The sequence below is a fragment of the Myotis daubentonii genome, chromosome 9, assembly GCF_963259705.1.
Source record: "Myotis daubentonii chromosome 9, mMyoDau2.1, whole genome shotgun sequence".
NCBI lineage: Eukaryota > Metazoa > Chordata > Mammalia > Chiroptera > Vespertilionidae > Myotis > Myotis daubentonii.
In genome coordinates, this window is record NC_081848.1 from 76,411,984 (window position 1) to 76,426,330 (window position 14,347).

Here is a 14,347-nt window from a genome sequence, read left to right on the forward strand (position 1 = left end):
TCGAACAGCTCACAATGCAGAGGGGAAGGCCCATTTCCTGAAGTCAATTCTGGGTAACGTCACCCCCTAATTGGATTCAGTTTTTTTCCTTCCCCCAAGGATTGATAAGTAGAAATAACAGATTCAGGCTGACTTGGGTATAAATCTGCACCACTTTTAGGCTATGGGACTCAGGCCATCACCCCTCGAACTCAACTTACTCATCTGTAAAATGGGGATAATAATCTTAGCCTCATAAGTTTGTGGCAAAGATTAGTTGGGGAAATACATGTTAAGATAGAAAAAAGGCATAAGCCTGGAAAAACGCTTTTATATGTGAATTTTTATATGAATCAGTTTTCATAATATAGCAAATGGAGTATAGAAATGGTGTATTTTTTCACTTCCTCCTCCTTCCAGAAGGGTGCAGTGTGAAGCCAAGGGATATATTTTGTTTCCCTTATTTTCGTGTCCTGATATTTAATGACTTACAGACTGCATCTTAAAGGTATCCTTTCTCCACCCATTCATATCTCACGCTCACACATACACAGTTTCTGTCAGGAATTCCAGTCACGCAAAAAATAGCCACATTTTTGGACACTTAATACAAACAAACAAATAAAGACTTTTATAGTTGTTGCCATGGCAGCCAGCACTCTCCTGACAGTTATCCAGAAGGGAATTATTCCTGAGCTTTGTCCAGGACATGGTCAGTAAACACACCCATTGTCCTCGGGGGAAGGTAATGTGACTCTAATAGCAAGCGTGGTCACAGTGCTGAGAAGGTGGGAGATGTGCTGGCCTGCTCATCCCCTCCTTGGGAAAGACCTGAGGGAGCCGCCATGTGCATGGGATCCTCTTCAGCGGCCAAAGACCCTATTTTCCTGGCATTTCAGGGTTGTGTAAAAGGCTGGGCCTCTCTCTGAATCACTTTACCAGAAGCAGGATGCTTAAATTGGCACTTTCTTTTATTTCCAGAAAGATTTGGCCCATTCCTGCTCAGATAGCCTTCCCACAAACTCAGTTTCCACATATGTAAAATGGTTCAATAATAGAACCAAATATTTTAGGGGTGGTTGGGAGAATAAATGCAGGGATCCCTGGCCGGTGTGGCTCAGTTGGTTGGAACTTATTCCTGTACACCAAAGGGTGGCAGGTTTGATTCCTGGTCAGGGCATATACCCGGGTTGTGGATTTGATCCCCAGCCAGGGCCCATGCGAAGGCAACCGGTCGATGTTTCTCACCTCGACGTTTCTCCCTCTTTCTTCCTTTCCCTCTTACTCTCACTCTCTCTAGAATCAATTAAAAAAAATTACATCTACTTTAAAAATGAAATAAAATAAAAATAAATGCACAGGAAGTGTATGGAGAAGTCTGGCACACAGTAAGCCCTTAGTCCGTTAGCTATTGCAATGTAAACGGTTTATACCTAGGCCATATGTATCAGTATTTCTCTATTGTCCAATATCCTCAAGTCTGTTAGGATATCCAAAATACAACCTTTTAAAGCTGATTTTTTTTTCATTTTCAAAAACAAAAATTGTTTTCTTTTGCTCTCTTTTAAAAGAAAATGCTTAAAATAGCCACCCAAGTAATAACATACATCTTGTCCTCAGTGTTGGTTTATATTAACATCCCTGAATTTCATTGCAATGCTATCTGAGGGTGTCATGTCTGAAGGTATCTAGAAAATATACCCATTTGAAGAGACATGTTCTTTTTCTGACCCAGTAAAAGAGTGACGGATGAGAGAAGGCACGATGGGCCTGAGAGTCTAGTTATTCCATTGAAGAGGAAAACCTCCCGCTGCGAAAGAAAAGTAAGCAAGGAGCATGCTTAAGGGCCAGGGAAATGAAATTTTTCAAGGCTGATTTTGCTTCTTGTTTTATGTTCCCCCTGTCTAAATTCTTCCACTTCTGATGAGACTAAATCCTGGATGGTCAAGATTTTACAACTTCACTATATAGGTTGGTTAGAAGATGCTAAGGCGAATCTAGGGAACCAGAGAGAAATGAAACTAAGCTCTGTGTCTTTGAAGGAAAACACAAGCCTTGGGGAAAGATTAAGTCAGGGGAGCAGATGGGCTGGCCTGGCACATTGTGAGGTAGTGCTCTGAGATCACTCCCGTGACCCAAGCAGTATATCTTTAAGGTGCTCTGGAAAGAACACTTTACTGCCAACCATGCCCGCCTGCCTGGGGAGAGTGGGAGGAGAAGCGCTGCACAACCTTGAGGCTTTAGGAACCAAATAGGCTAGCCGTGTGGCTTCATAGCAATTGCCTGACCTTTCTGAGTCTCCGTTGGCTCATCTGAAAAAAAAGGAGAAAATATTTTTCTTGCAAAGTTGTGATGAGGTTGAAGTAAGAAACCATCTATGATGTGCTTATCATGCACTTGACCGGTTCCTGGAGGCTCTCAGCACCTGTTACCCACTCTGTACACTGAGAAAGCTGTCCATTTGCCTAATTCGTAAAGAGGAGGGTAAGCATGGTTTGAGCTGGGAGAGTTACTGGGCTTCTTAAGTTACAGCTTGGAAGAAACGCTAGGAGAGAGCTTTTATGTTTGGAGATTTCTATGTCGCTCTTTGGTCAGTTCACTCTGAGGCCCACCTGTGAAATGATCTTGTCAGTCATTCAGCATGTGGGTACATTTTTAACATACTTCTTTAGTTTATCTTCCTATAAACCACATAGCTCTGGGAAATTGATGCAAGTGCCTCTCTGTGAATTGTGCCATACTTAGGCAGGTGGTGACCCATTAGGTACACAGTAGTATAGGGAAAACCTTACTGCCCTCAGACTCTGTGACTGTAGGCTTCCTAACCTTGGCACATCACCTTGACCTCTTTCGGCTTTGTTTTTTTCCATATGTAAGGTATGAGGTCGATGATTGGGATTCTACAATCCCTTTCTTCCCCCAAATTCGATAGTTCAAGCTCTCAGTTCTTTGTTTAATTGTCCAAAGCACAAGCAGATACGTGGCCAGACTTTTGTGATGGTATTTTTCTCCCCCAAAGCTAGTCAGTGTTTGGAAGATTTGGAAATTGGGACTCTAATGAGCATGCCACAGTGCCAGGTGGGTAGGTAACTCGGCAAATGAGTAAGCTGCCACGATGAACTGATATTCTGCAATGCCCTGGGCCTAAAGCTGGAACTGCCTGGGACTCATTTAGGATCCTCGGATCTAATGTGTACATATCATTTTAAATTATGGGCATATGCTGTGCAGATGGCCTCTGGGTTGGTCTTTCTTATTCGAGGAGGGTCATATTCACTTATATGTATATTACTTTTCAAAGACTTGTGGGATTCTAAGGATGAGGTCAGGACTGAGACAAGCTACATGAATGTGAACAGTCATCTTCCATATTCCATGAGAGATCTGAGGTCATCCAGAGTTTGGCAAATGAACGTTTTTATACATTTTCGGTTAAAATGTTTATAGTATTACGGTATTATTTTAAAAGATCATTCCCAGCTCTAACCAATTTTGTTGCGTAGTCATCCAACCAGTGGTCTGAATTGCATTTGACAAGCTTCTATTATTATTTTGTGTCTTGTGCTTGGACTCCGTGAGATATCTATACCTAGCAATATCATCCTCTCCTTTTATGTTAGCATGTGTTTGAGTGCGTTTCTCTTTCAATCAACCAAAAAAGTTCTGACTAGGACAGAAAAGGGAGATGGCAATAGTGTCTCAACTGTTGCCTTTATCCTATTAACCATTGGTGCTCTCAACAGCCCCTCTAGAACAAATGCTGTCCCTTCAGCACCCAGGAGCCCTATGGACAGGGTCTGGAGGGAGATGTCCATGGATCGTGCAGTTCATGTCATGAGTGAGATGGTATCATGGTGGCCACTCCTTGAAACATTCTCACCGCACTCTGGAATCCACCTGGGCACCACTCAGCAGACATTGATCAAGTGCCAGGTGTGCCAGGCCCTATGATACGGGCTGGAAATGTGGAGATGAATGAGTGGTTGCCCTGGAGTGGTTTATACTGGAATGATAACAACAACTTACATAGAACACACTCTATGCCAGGCATTGTTTTAAATGCGTTATACATATTAGTTCACATGACCTTCAGAACAACCCAATGAGGTAGGTATTATTATTTTTCCCCCCAAATGTCAGAGTTCTCAGTCAGACTTGAAAACACTTTAAAACAAGTCCTTGGCAACCTCCCAGTTATTCTTGGTGACCTTGCTATCCCTCTGGCCATAAGAGGTAGGTGTTATTAACATCCGTGTTTTCTAGATGGGAGACTGAGACGCAGAGGTGTTGGGTAACTTGCTTAGTTGCTTAGTTAATGAATAAAAGGACTAGAATCCAGAGAGTTGACTCCAGAGTCTGGGCTCCCACCCACACAAATTCTGCTTGTACTTTCCTTTTCTCGGATAATCTCAGTAGCATCCTCATCTCCCTCATCCTTGCAGCTTTTTGCTTAAGGCATATCTCTTTCATAACAACTTAAAGAAAATGTTGCTCAAAGCAAAGGAAACAACAACAAAAAACCTTTCAACTCCAAAAGGCACAGGGGAAACAAAAATCATCCATAATCTCACGACTGTTACAATGTTATGTCCTTTAAATTTGCATGTGTATGTAGTGTTTTAAAAGTCTGAAATCTTCATTTAGGATTGTTAGTTCCCCTCTCCCCCAATATATTTTTCCTTGACATAACTTGAATGACTCGATTGGTTTGCATATTTTAAAATCATTGCTCTACCATACAATTGACTTAACTGATCCCTTATTGTTGGACATTTAGGTTAGTTTTACCATTTCATTGTCATAAGCCACACGTCTTTGTATATACATTTTTTTTCATATATATTTAATCGTTTTTAAAGTGGTTGTAGGCTTTTAACTTTGTGGTGTTTGGGTGGGGAAATCAGAATCAGATTTCAGAATGAGGTTCAAAAGAACCGTTTCAGTTCCTTTCACTCCTGGAGAACTGAAACAGTGATATCTCAAGTATCTAAAACATGACTGAATGATTCTTCTACTTTTTAGGAGAAACGTTAAACTGACGCTTTTTGTTTTTTTCTGACATAGAGGATTCTTCTTCCTGAGAAATGGATTCATGCCCTCACCGAGGGTTAGCTGGCCTGATTGCCCCTCCTCGCCCACCTTGAGGAATCACTTTGTGGGATTGTGGAGAATCAAACGCAGGAGAGTCAGGAAGACACAGAACGGGTTTAGCAGGAACTCGGTGGTTGTGAAAATGTAGACAGGCTGCCAAGGCCAGGAGGGAAAACAGTGTGAGATAAATGGCAAATCAAGGTCCATCAAGCCGTGGGTGATTCGGTGGAAAGAAAACAATACAGAGTGGTTGAACGCAGACTTTGTAGGTGCATAGCATTGACTTTGAACGCTGTCTCCACTGTTTACTTGCTCTGAAAGGAGTTCTGAATTAGGATACTTTGGGATGCTCTTGGTAGAATCCCAGCTCAAAGGGAAAGAAGGGGGAACTTTATTGGCTAAGGTAACTGGAGTGTCTGGGGATTTAGCAGGATGCAGACAGAGCAGGACCAAGGGCACAGACACCATCACGGACATCTTGTCTCCCCCCCATCTCTTGGCTGGACTTTCCTAGGTTGTCCCTTTCAGACAATGATGGATTGTGGCAGCACAGGCTTACAGCATCCTCACAGTGAATGATCCCAGCAATAAAAAGTGCCTTTTTTCTGATACCCTCAGGAAATGAACAGTCTCATTAGCCAGACTTTGATTACACTCACTCTTGGTCTGACCATTGTAGAAAGGTTGTCTGATTGGCTAGGTATGGCTCACAGGGTTCCCCAGGGAGATGCTGGAAAGATGAAAAGAAGAGAAAGAAGGAATAATAAAGAATGATGAAGGAAGGAAGGAAGGAAGGGAGGAAGGAAGGAAGGAAGGAAGGAAGGAAGGAAGGAAGGAAGGAAGGAAGGAAGGAAGGAAGGAAGAAAAGGAAAGGAAGGGCTACCACAAACTCATAAAAGTCTCATAATTAAGTGACTTTCACCTGAGGCTGCAGACTTCATTCCAGGTTAGTTTATCAAGGACTTTCCCCTCCCTTTTCCTTCCACCCTCACGCATGTGTGATTCTTAAGTCAGGTGTTGCTTTCTATCACCCGAAGCTTCAACAATCCTATGAATCCTGCTTCTTTAAGCTCAGGGTGTCATTAGTAGCATAGCAGCCGCCCTGTGCAGTTCAACTTCTCCCTACAGATTCTAAAAATACCCAGAGGCACTCAAAGCAAACTGAAAGCTCCTGAGCGCAGGCGCCGACACATCCCAGCGCCCAAACTTGTCTCAACACGGTCGCTGTCAAGAGCGCCATGGACTCACTGTGCTCTTTTCTTCACCTTTTTATTTTTAGTTCTGGCTCACCTATACCGCTGTTTATGCAGAGGAGGAGAAAGGGGTCATTGATGGAACAGAACTGACTGGAAGAAAGGGAAAGAGAGAAACAGACTTGTTCACACTGTCTTTTTACAGCTCACTGTAGACCTGAACTATGAAGTGTCAAGAGATCAGACCAGTCCAGGGAACAACAGAGATTAGCTGGGATTTAAAATAAAACTCTTTAACAAGAGGTCACCTAGAATAACCCACGTATGTGTCCATGAAGAGGCCCGAGGACCGTATTCGGAGAAGGTTAGTGCTCACAAATGACCAGGACCACCACCTGGCTTCGTTTCCCCACGCACAGCACTAACCAACCCCCGTTGAGAGGCATTCTTAGGTGGAGGTGATCCATCCGGGGAGATGCTCTTGCCTCAAGGAGGTGTCCCACTTGATGGGACCGAGGAGCTAAGGATATTGGCTGCAGCAGCTAACATTTCGCCTGCCCCGCGTCTACTGTTTAGGGACCTGCTCAGTGTTGGTTGTCTTATCAAACCAGTGAGCACTTGGGTTTTTGAAACCCAACCAAGGGATTAAATGATAAAAGCAGATGGATTATGAAAATCTGTGAATGATTACAGATCTGGCTTTTGAGTAATTGTCTGCAAGAGTCAGATATCTCCTTAACAAGATAATGAACCCAATGTAAGCATGTGAGTAAAGTCTTTTGCTGTTGGTGTTTAAATGGAATTTATTAGATGTCGCTGGTGGTGATCATGGAAAACAGAACCCCTACTCCCCCCCCCCCAAACACACACACAGCTTCTTACCAACTCTCTGGCTTCCTGAACTACAAGAAATATCTGGTTTAGCTGTTGGGAATGGCCACGAGGTTAATAGATTGCACAGAAGATGTTCTCAGAGCAACCTTCCAGTTGGCCGCTTTCTGGCAGGATTCTGGGATTTAAATGAAAAAGTTGATCCTTGCAGAGGGAGCATGAGTAAGTTCTTGGGACAGAATGTACTCAGCATTGTTTCCATCCATACGTGAGTGGAGGATGCGTGCGTACCCCGGACACATGCTTCTCATTGGAAAATGCGGTCAAATGTCTCTGTAGACTGTTTCTCACGGAAAGTGCTTGGCATCTTCTCAAGCCTCAAGTAAAAGCTTCTGACTCCCCAGTTGCTAGGTGGTCTCTCCCCAGGAACATGGCAGAGGCAGGGCACCTTGCTCTTGGTGGGTGGGAGTTTGCTCATTCGGGATGTCAGGTCTGCCTTCTTTAAAACATCTGCAGTGTTTGTGTGTGTGAGTGTGTGTGTGTGTGTGGTCATTGTTTTTAAAGTGAACTGCCTAGGTGTGGCGAAGGATTTGAATAGTTTTGTGATTCTGGGCAGCCTCACAACTATCTTAGTAACAGCAAGAGCAGCTAACATTTCTGTCGCATTTCCTATGTGCCAGACACTGTTCTATGTGTCACCGGCTTTAATGCTTTTTATTCCACAGCCTGGAGTTTCAGATTCATTCCCCCTCCTCCTCCTCCTCCTCCTCCTCCTCCTCCTCCTCCTCCTCCTCCTCCTCCTCCTCCTCCTCCTTCTTCCAGAAGCTAAAATGAGCCAGATTGGCTCTGCACTCTTACCAAGATGGCCAGGGAATTGCCAACTTTTAACTGCATCACACAGACTAGACTTTTAATTGAGTTTAGTTGAAGAGACCCCCGGGTTACATGTTTGTTTGGACACGCTGTGGTCTTTCACACCCTTTTTGGTGTTGTGGGAGTGAGTTTAAAGCATGCCATTTATCATTCTAATTAAGAGATTCAGTTACCAAGGCCCACTTTGTTCCCTCTGCCCTTTGTGCTTCCAACATATGCCAAAGGTTCTAATTTTAAGCCAAGTAGTTCAGTTTCATGGAAAAGCAGGGCCGTGGACTTGTAGAGTTGCTGTAAAGAGTCAAATTGTTGATGTGAATGGGAAGGGCAAGCTCTTTCCGACAAAGATTTTAATAAATCAGTCCAGCCTTGTGACGGTTTAAAATGCTTCAGATTAGTCAGCATCGAGGTTGTTTTCTGGCTTCTTCTCTGCCTTCGGTGAGAGATGTGTAATGCGCAGCAGTGAGTGGCTCAAAGACTGCTGTCTTCCCAGGAGGCAGGGTCCCCCGAGTGTCTTGTGCATCATCCCCCAAACAACATTTCAGAGTAATCGGTCCCTAAAGGAATACTGTGCAAAGGAATCGGGCCACCTCCACACATAAGCCTGTGTCTGAGGATCTGGGAGCTCTGTCCTTTCCTAAATCCACTTACTGCTCTTGCCTTTCAGAATGTGGAGTCCCAAACCACAGATGCGCTTTATGGGTGGGAGGCAGTGATACGCTGACTCTGTTTCCAAGTGTGAAGCCCATGGACCCAGCTGGGACTTAGGGGAGCTTGTCTGGCTCACTGTGGCTCTGTTTTTCTGGCTGAAACTACCAAAGGAACACCCAAGGGCAATGCTGGTTCCATTTTCCTTGTGCAAGTATTTTCATGTAGAAATGCCCATTTCGTGAAAGGGATTGTGAATCTGTGTTCCTTAAAGAAGAACCTACTTGGGATGAGGGGAAAGGAGTAGTTGCAACTTTCTAGATAATTTAGATCATGTAGGTCTCTAAAATAGGTGATTTAGGCCCAAAGCAAAGAAAACAAACAAAATAAAACTGACAAACAAAAATGACTTCAGTCGTTTAAGGTCTGTATTACCTGGATTTGATCAATATGAAGGCAAGATGAATCGGATGATGGCAACATCTCCATGAGGAGCAGGCCTGTCTTGGAGGGTTACTTTTTCAGGGTTGTTGAGAAGGGTTCATTACTTCTTACCCGCTTGATGATTTTTTTTTCCCACCTTGTGAGTCTTCCTTGGAAATAAAATGAATGGAAAGAGCATGGGCGTTGGCCATTGCGACCCTTGGGCTTGAGTTCTGGTGCAGCCACTTAGCTGTCTGGTCATCTAACCTCTGAGCCTCAGTTACCTCATCTGAATATGGAGCTGATAACCACTCCCTTTTGTAAAGATCAAACGGAATGGTGGGTGTAGAGCATCTGGTACGTAGTGTGTGTTATGTGACATTCATCTGGTTCACTCTACATCCCACTCTCTGAGTTGAGGACCCACCAGAGGGTGAGTTGTTAGAGATAGCCAGTCCAGTATTGGTTCAGATAAGAAAGTGAGCAAAGCGGAGATGCCTATAGTTACTCAAAAGATACAGTTTTCTTGCTATATCCCAGCTCTACTACTGTGTAACCTTGGGACGTTGCTTCACCTCTCTGATCTTCAATTTCCTAATCTGTAACATGGGAATGATAATAATGATTTCTTCCTTGTGGAGTCATGGTGAGGATTAAGCGAGCTAAGGCGGGCAGAGTGTATACCCCGTACTGTAGGCACACAGTACGGGGACCCATGCCCAAGTTTCTCCTTTACCTTTCTGGCTGCCAGCCATCCTGACCCTCATGCAGACACTTGGGTCTCCCTGACTTGCCCATGGCTCTAGATGTGCCAAACCTGCTGCGTTTCTAGAAGGTCACCTCTGCCATCAAAGTGGTCCTTTGACCTCCAAGCGGTCCGGTCCTTTCCTGGGCAGCATCCACATGTGGGGGCCGATTAGATTTGTTGAACAGGAACACTGAGGCTGTGAGTCACAGGGGAAGATGGTGGGTCACATCCTGAAGCACGTGTAAGTAATTTGTTCTTCTGAAGCAGATCCAGGCTTCTCAATCTAAGCACTGGCAGCTTGTTTTTGTTATTCACAATTTAAACCAGATTTAATGTCAAATCAAGATGAGTGCTTATTCACAGGGAGAAGTGGAAAGAATATAATTGGGTTACAATTACAAAGATAAACGCATCAGTTTACACGCTGAGAATGTCAGTGGCTTTGATCCTTTTGTCATTTAAATATTTTTTATTTTCCCTCAATATTTAATTTTTTAAAAAATTTTAGATAATTTTAGGCTTTTTAAAAAATATATACTTTATTGATTTTTTTACAGAGAGGAAGGGAGAGGGATAGAGAGTTAGAAACATCGATCAGCTGCCTCCTGCACACCCCCCACTGGGGATATGCCCGCAACCAAGGTACATGCCCTTGACCGGAATCAAACCTGGGACCCTTCAGTCTGCAGGCTGACACTATCCACTGAGCCAAACCAGTTAGGGCTAATTTTAGTCTTAAGAACTACAAAAATAATACAGATGGTTTCCATATACTGTGGGCCAAGAGTCTTGGGGTGCACAGGTCTTCACATTATGAGGTAGAGACTATGAATATCCTCATTTTGCAGATGAAGAAACAAGCTCAGGGAGGGTTAGTGACTTTGCCAAAGTTAGGGAGTGCTGGAGCAGGAAGGACTCCCACCTGCATCTGACCGGCTGGAAAATCTGTGCTGGGAATAACCCAACCACACCGTGAGCTCTGAGCCCTGTGCCTGGCACACAGTGAGAGAGGAGTACATGACAGTCAGTCATTCCCATCAATATCATGATTGGGGTGAGTTTGCCTAATGATAGCTCCCTTGTGTTGAGTGCATGCGATGTCCCAGGCACCATCATGAGAGTCTGTACGTATTAACCTATGAGTACAATAGGTGTTGTGTGATCTCCATCTTACCTATGAAGAAACTGACTCACAGAGCAATGTGTATGGTTAGTGAGTGGTACTCAGACGCCCGCAAGTAATTTTTTCCTGGATGGTTTAGTATTTAGTGTTTCCCCATCACTTTTTTTTTTATCAGAGGATATGTTTATTGATTTTAGAGGGAGAGGAATGGGGTGAGGGAGGTAGAGGGAGAGAGAGAGAGAAAAACCAACATTAATCAGTTGCCTCCTGTATGTGGCTGACCAGATCGAACCCGCAACCTAGGTATGTGTCCCTGGTTGGGAAGTGAACCAGAAATGTTTTGGGGCCCCGGAACGACACTATAACCAACTGAGCCACCTGGCCAGGGACCCATCACTTTTTGAAATGAAGTTAGGGGCTTAGTTATAGAGTTACTTTTACCAATTGATCAGAGCCAGTGTAGCCACTATTAGCTAAAATGAACTTTTCTCACTGTTGGCGGAAGGGCCTTAGAACACTTACAGAATATTAATAGAAGGTGGGCAAGCAGAGATTTATTTTTAACCGCAGTGTCTGAGCTGGCTTCTCAGTGCGAGGCAACTTGGGTAGATGATGAATCACCCAAAACAACTGACCCCTTCCAGAAATGTCTGTGAGAGCCACACAAAGGGAAACTTTCAGTTTCTTACATGCCCCTGCCCCCCCCAACCCACCCCCGCCCCACCCCCAGGCTATTGAGAGAAAAGGCTGGGAGCTTGTTTGCCAGCCTGCTGGCCACCACCTCCAGAACAGCAGGGAGCCTGTCTTCCCTCCCATTGTGTGGGGACACATATGGTGCTCTCAGTGCGAGGGAGCAGAATCTGTTCCAGGGACTGGTTTTAAATCCAGCCTCTGAATACAGAGTGGCAGGGCCCCAGGGCCCCGGGCCACCCTCCTGCCTGTCATTGCTACGCTGTCACTGATGGCTCTCCTTGCAGGACTAGACAGTTTAACTCAGTCAGGGTGCGGGCACCTGGTCTGTGGTGTGCAGCTCCGTGTCCTGGGCCCATCTTCAGGGCCCCAGCGAAAATGATTCTGTGAGTTAAAGGTGCGGACGCTCCTTCTTTCCCAACACTACCTACTCTGAGCAGAGACTACACCTGGAAGTGAGTTGCTCTCATCTTTGGCTGAGGTCCTGGCTCCAATCTTGGAGGATCACCTGTCCTGGGGCAAGTTACTTTTTCTGTCCATGCTGTCAGTAAGGTGGAGAAAGTAATCCTGTGCAGAAGCTGCTGGGAGAATTCAGGCTCTAGCACCGGCTTATAGAAAGTGCTCTCAATGTTCATTCTTCTGTTGTCATTGGGGGATCCAGCCAGATCTGTTGGCGATGTCGGCGGGGCCGGCGTGGGGGAGGGGGGGGGGGAGGGGACTGGCATCCTAGACTTCCACAGCTTGGAGGGATCGTAAGGCACCCTCCGTTCGTATCCCAAATTATATTTGAAACCCTCTGATGAGCCCCTAGTTTACAAATGTCAAAAACCTTCGGTGGCCGGCATGGCTCAGTGACTGGGTGTCAACCTATGAACCAGGAGATCACCGTTCGATTCCTGGTTAGGGCACACAGCCCAGGTGGAAGGCTTGATCCCAGTCGGGGGGGGGGGGGGCGGGCGGAGGGGGAGAGGAGGGGGACGGCTGTGCAGGAGGTAGCCAATCAATGATTCTTTCTCATCATCGATGTTTCTCTTTCCCTCTCCTGTCCTCTCTGAAATCAATTGAAAAAACCCACACCAAACTTCTGGCAAGCCAGACAAAGAGGCATCTATAGCAGTTTTGCTCTTATTAGTTGTGTCCCAGGCCTGGGTTGGGCCCCTTTCCTCGCTGTCAGGCAGCAGCCTGCTGTCTGCCCCCTACTCCGACATCCATGGATCTGTAGCAAGCCCAGAACATTCTGGGGCAGAATGTGAATGCCGCTCAGCCCGGGCCGGACTAATATTGGCTGGTTGTTTTCTCTGTGTGACATCTCATGCGCGCCCACCCCTGCCTCCTCCCCTTGCCATCCCTTCTTGCATATTCACACCTCACTCTGCCCCTTCTTTAGAGGCAGCGTAGTGTGATGGTTAAGGACACGGACTCAGAAGTCCAGCTTGGAGGGTTTGGATCCCAGCTCTGCTATTGAGCTGCTGTGGGAACTTCAGAGTAAGTCTCATCGAAGGTCAGCTAGAATCAACAGCCTACAGCGATAAATGTCATCCGAAGAGGATGTAGATGCTGCAACTGGAAGAACTGAATGTGGTCAAGCTGCCAGGGAGATCCTAATACCTGAAAATCCAGATTGACTGGTTTTGCCATGGCTTCTAGTGGCAACTCTTAATAGCACAATTGCTTGAAGGGCAATAAGGGCTCCTAGAGGCAATGGCTATTTTGTCTGAGACGTGTTTATGGAATGAATAAGACATGGTGATGATAACAGTAGTTACCATGTGTTGCGTGCTGTCTATGTTCTAGGCACTTCCATATGGATTGACTATTTAATTTTCACAACAATCCTATGAGATATTATTATTGCTAATTTCTATCCATCTTTATGAAAGAGGGATCTGAGTCCAATATCACACAGCTCATGAGTGGTAGAAGTGGGATTTAAATCTCAGGGGAAGCTCCGAAAGAGACCCCCTGCCTGCTACCCACTGATCTGTGGCCGCCATTGGGAACTAACGCAAATACAACACTTGCCCAGATGCAATAGCTCTTGTGGAAATTTCAGATTGGGATTGAAACGGCCCACAGTAGGGCCAGAGACAACTTGTGAAGGAGCCACAGATATGGTGTGGATCGAGACTTGAGGATATGGGGATCCTGGAAGGCCCCATCGTGGGGAGCTCTACATTAGGTCACCTGCAAAACTCTTGGGTGTCTGCTGTCCAGGGTGAATGATGGTTCAGATAGCCACCTAGTCCTAGCCCCTTCCCACTGCTACCTCTTCCAGTTGAGAAGAGCTGAGTCTCCATTTTCTAGACTGATCTGGGGTCAGATTATAAATCAAGGAGGCCTGAATCCTACTCATCTTTGACCCAAGGCCTTTAATTATTCCTTCCTGCCACAAGAATAAATCCAACCATGTAGCCTAGGTTCAAAGCCCTCTTGGTCTTCAGGTAGCAGACCGTTGCTTCCCAGTGTGTGTTCCCTGGATCCCTAAATCTATAAGATGTATACAGTTCTTACATAAAAAAATAAAACAAAAGGTAGAGCGTGTTCTGGGTAACCTGGGGTGTGGCCTGGTTAAGCACGCTTCCTTCCTCTGAACTTCTCAAAGCCTTAGCTGCACTAACACACATTGCAAGCCTTCAAGGGTGACGGCTCTTCCCAATCTTAGTTGGCCCCTTAACCTTTGTATCGGGAACCCTTTAGGGATTAGTGTTCCAAGGGACACACTCTGAGAAACGGTGCTGTTATCCATGGAAG

The 14,347-nt window shown here is 45.3% G+C and overlaps 1 protein-coding gene across 2 annotated transcripts in view; it reads left to right on the forward strand.

The window, feature by feature from the left end:
* The window catches only part of SLC1A2 (solute carrier family 1 member 2), a 107,539-nt gene that overhangs the window by 9,887 nt on the left and 83,305 nt on the right, over positions 1–14,347 (forward strand). The window contains exon 1 of one of the 2 annotated variants that reach the window (XM_059709662.1): positions 6,608–6,627. The exons of the other annotated variant lie outside the window; for it this stretch is intronic. The gene's annotated coding sequence lies outside the window, so the exon portion shown is untranslated. Of the gene's footprint in view, positions 1–6,607; positions 6,628–14,347 lie in introns of those variants that run through there. 2 annotated transcript variants of the gene reach the window in all.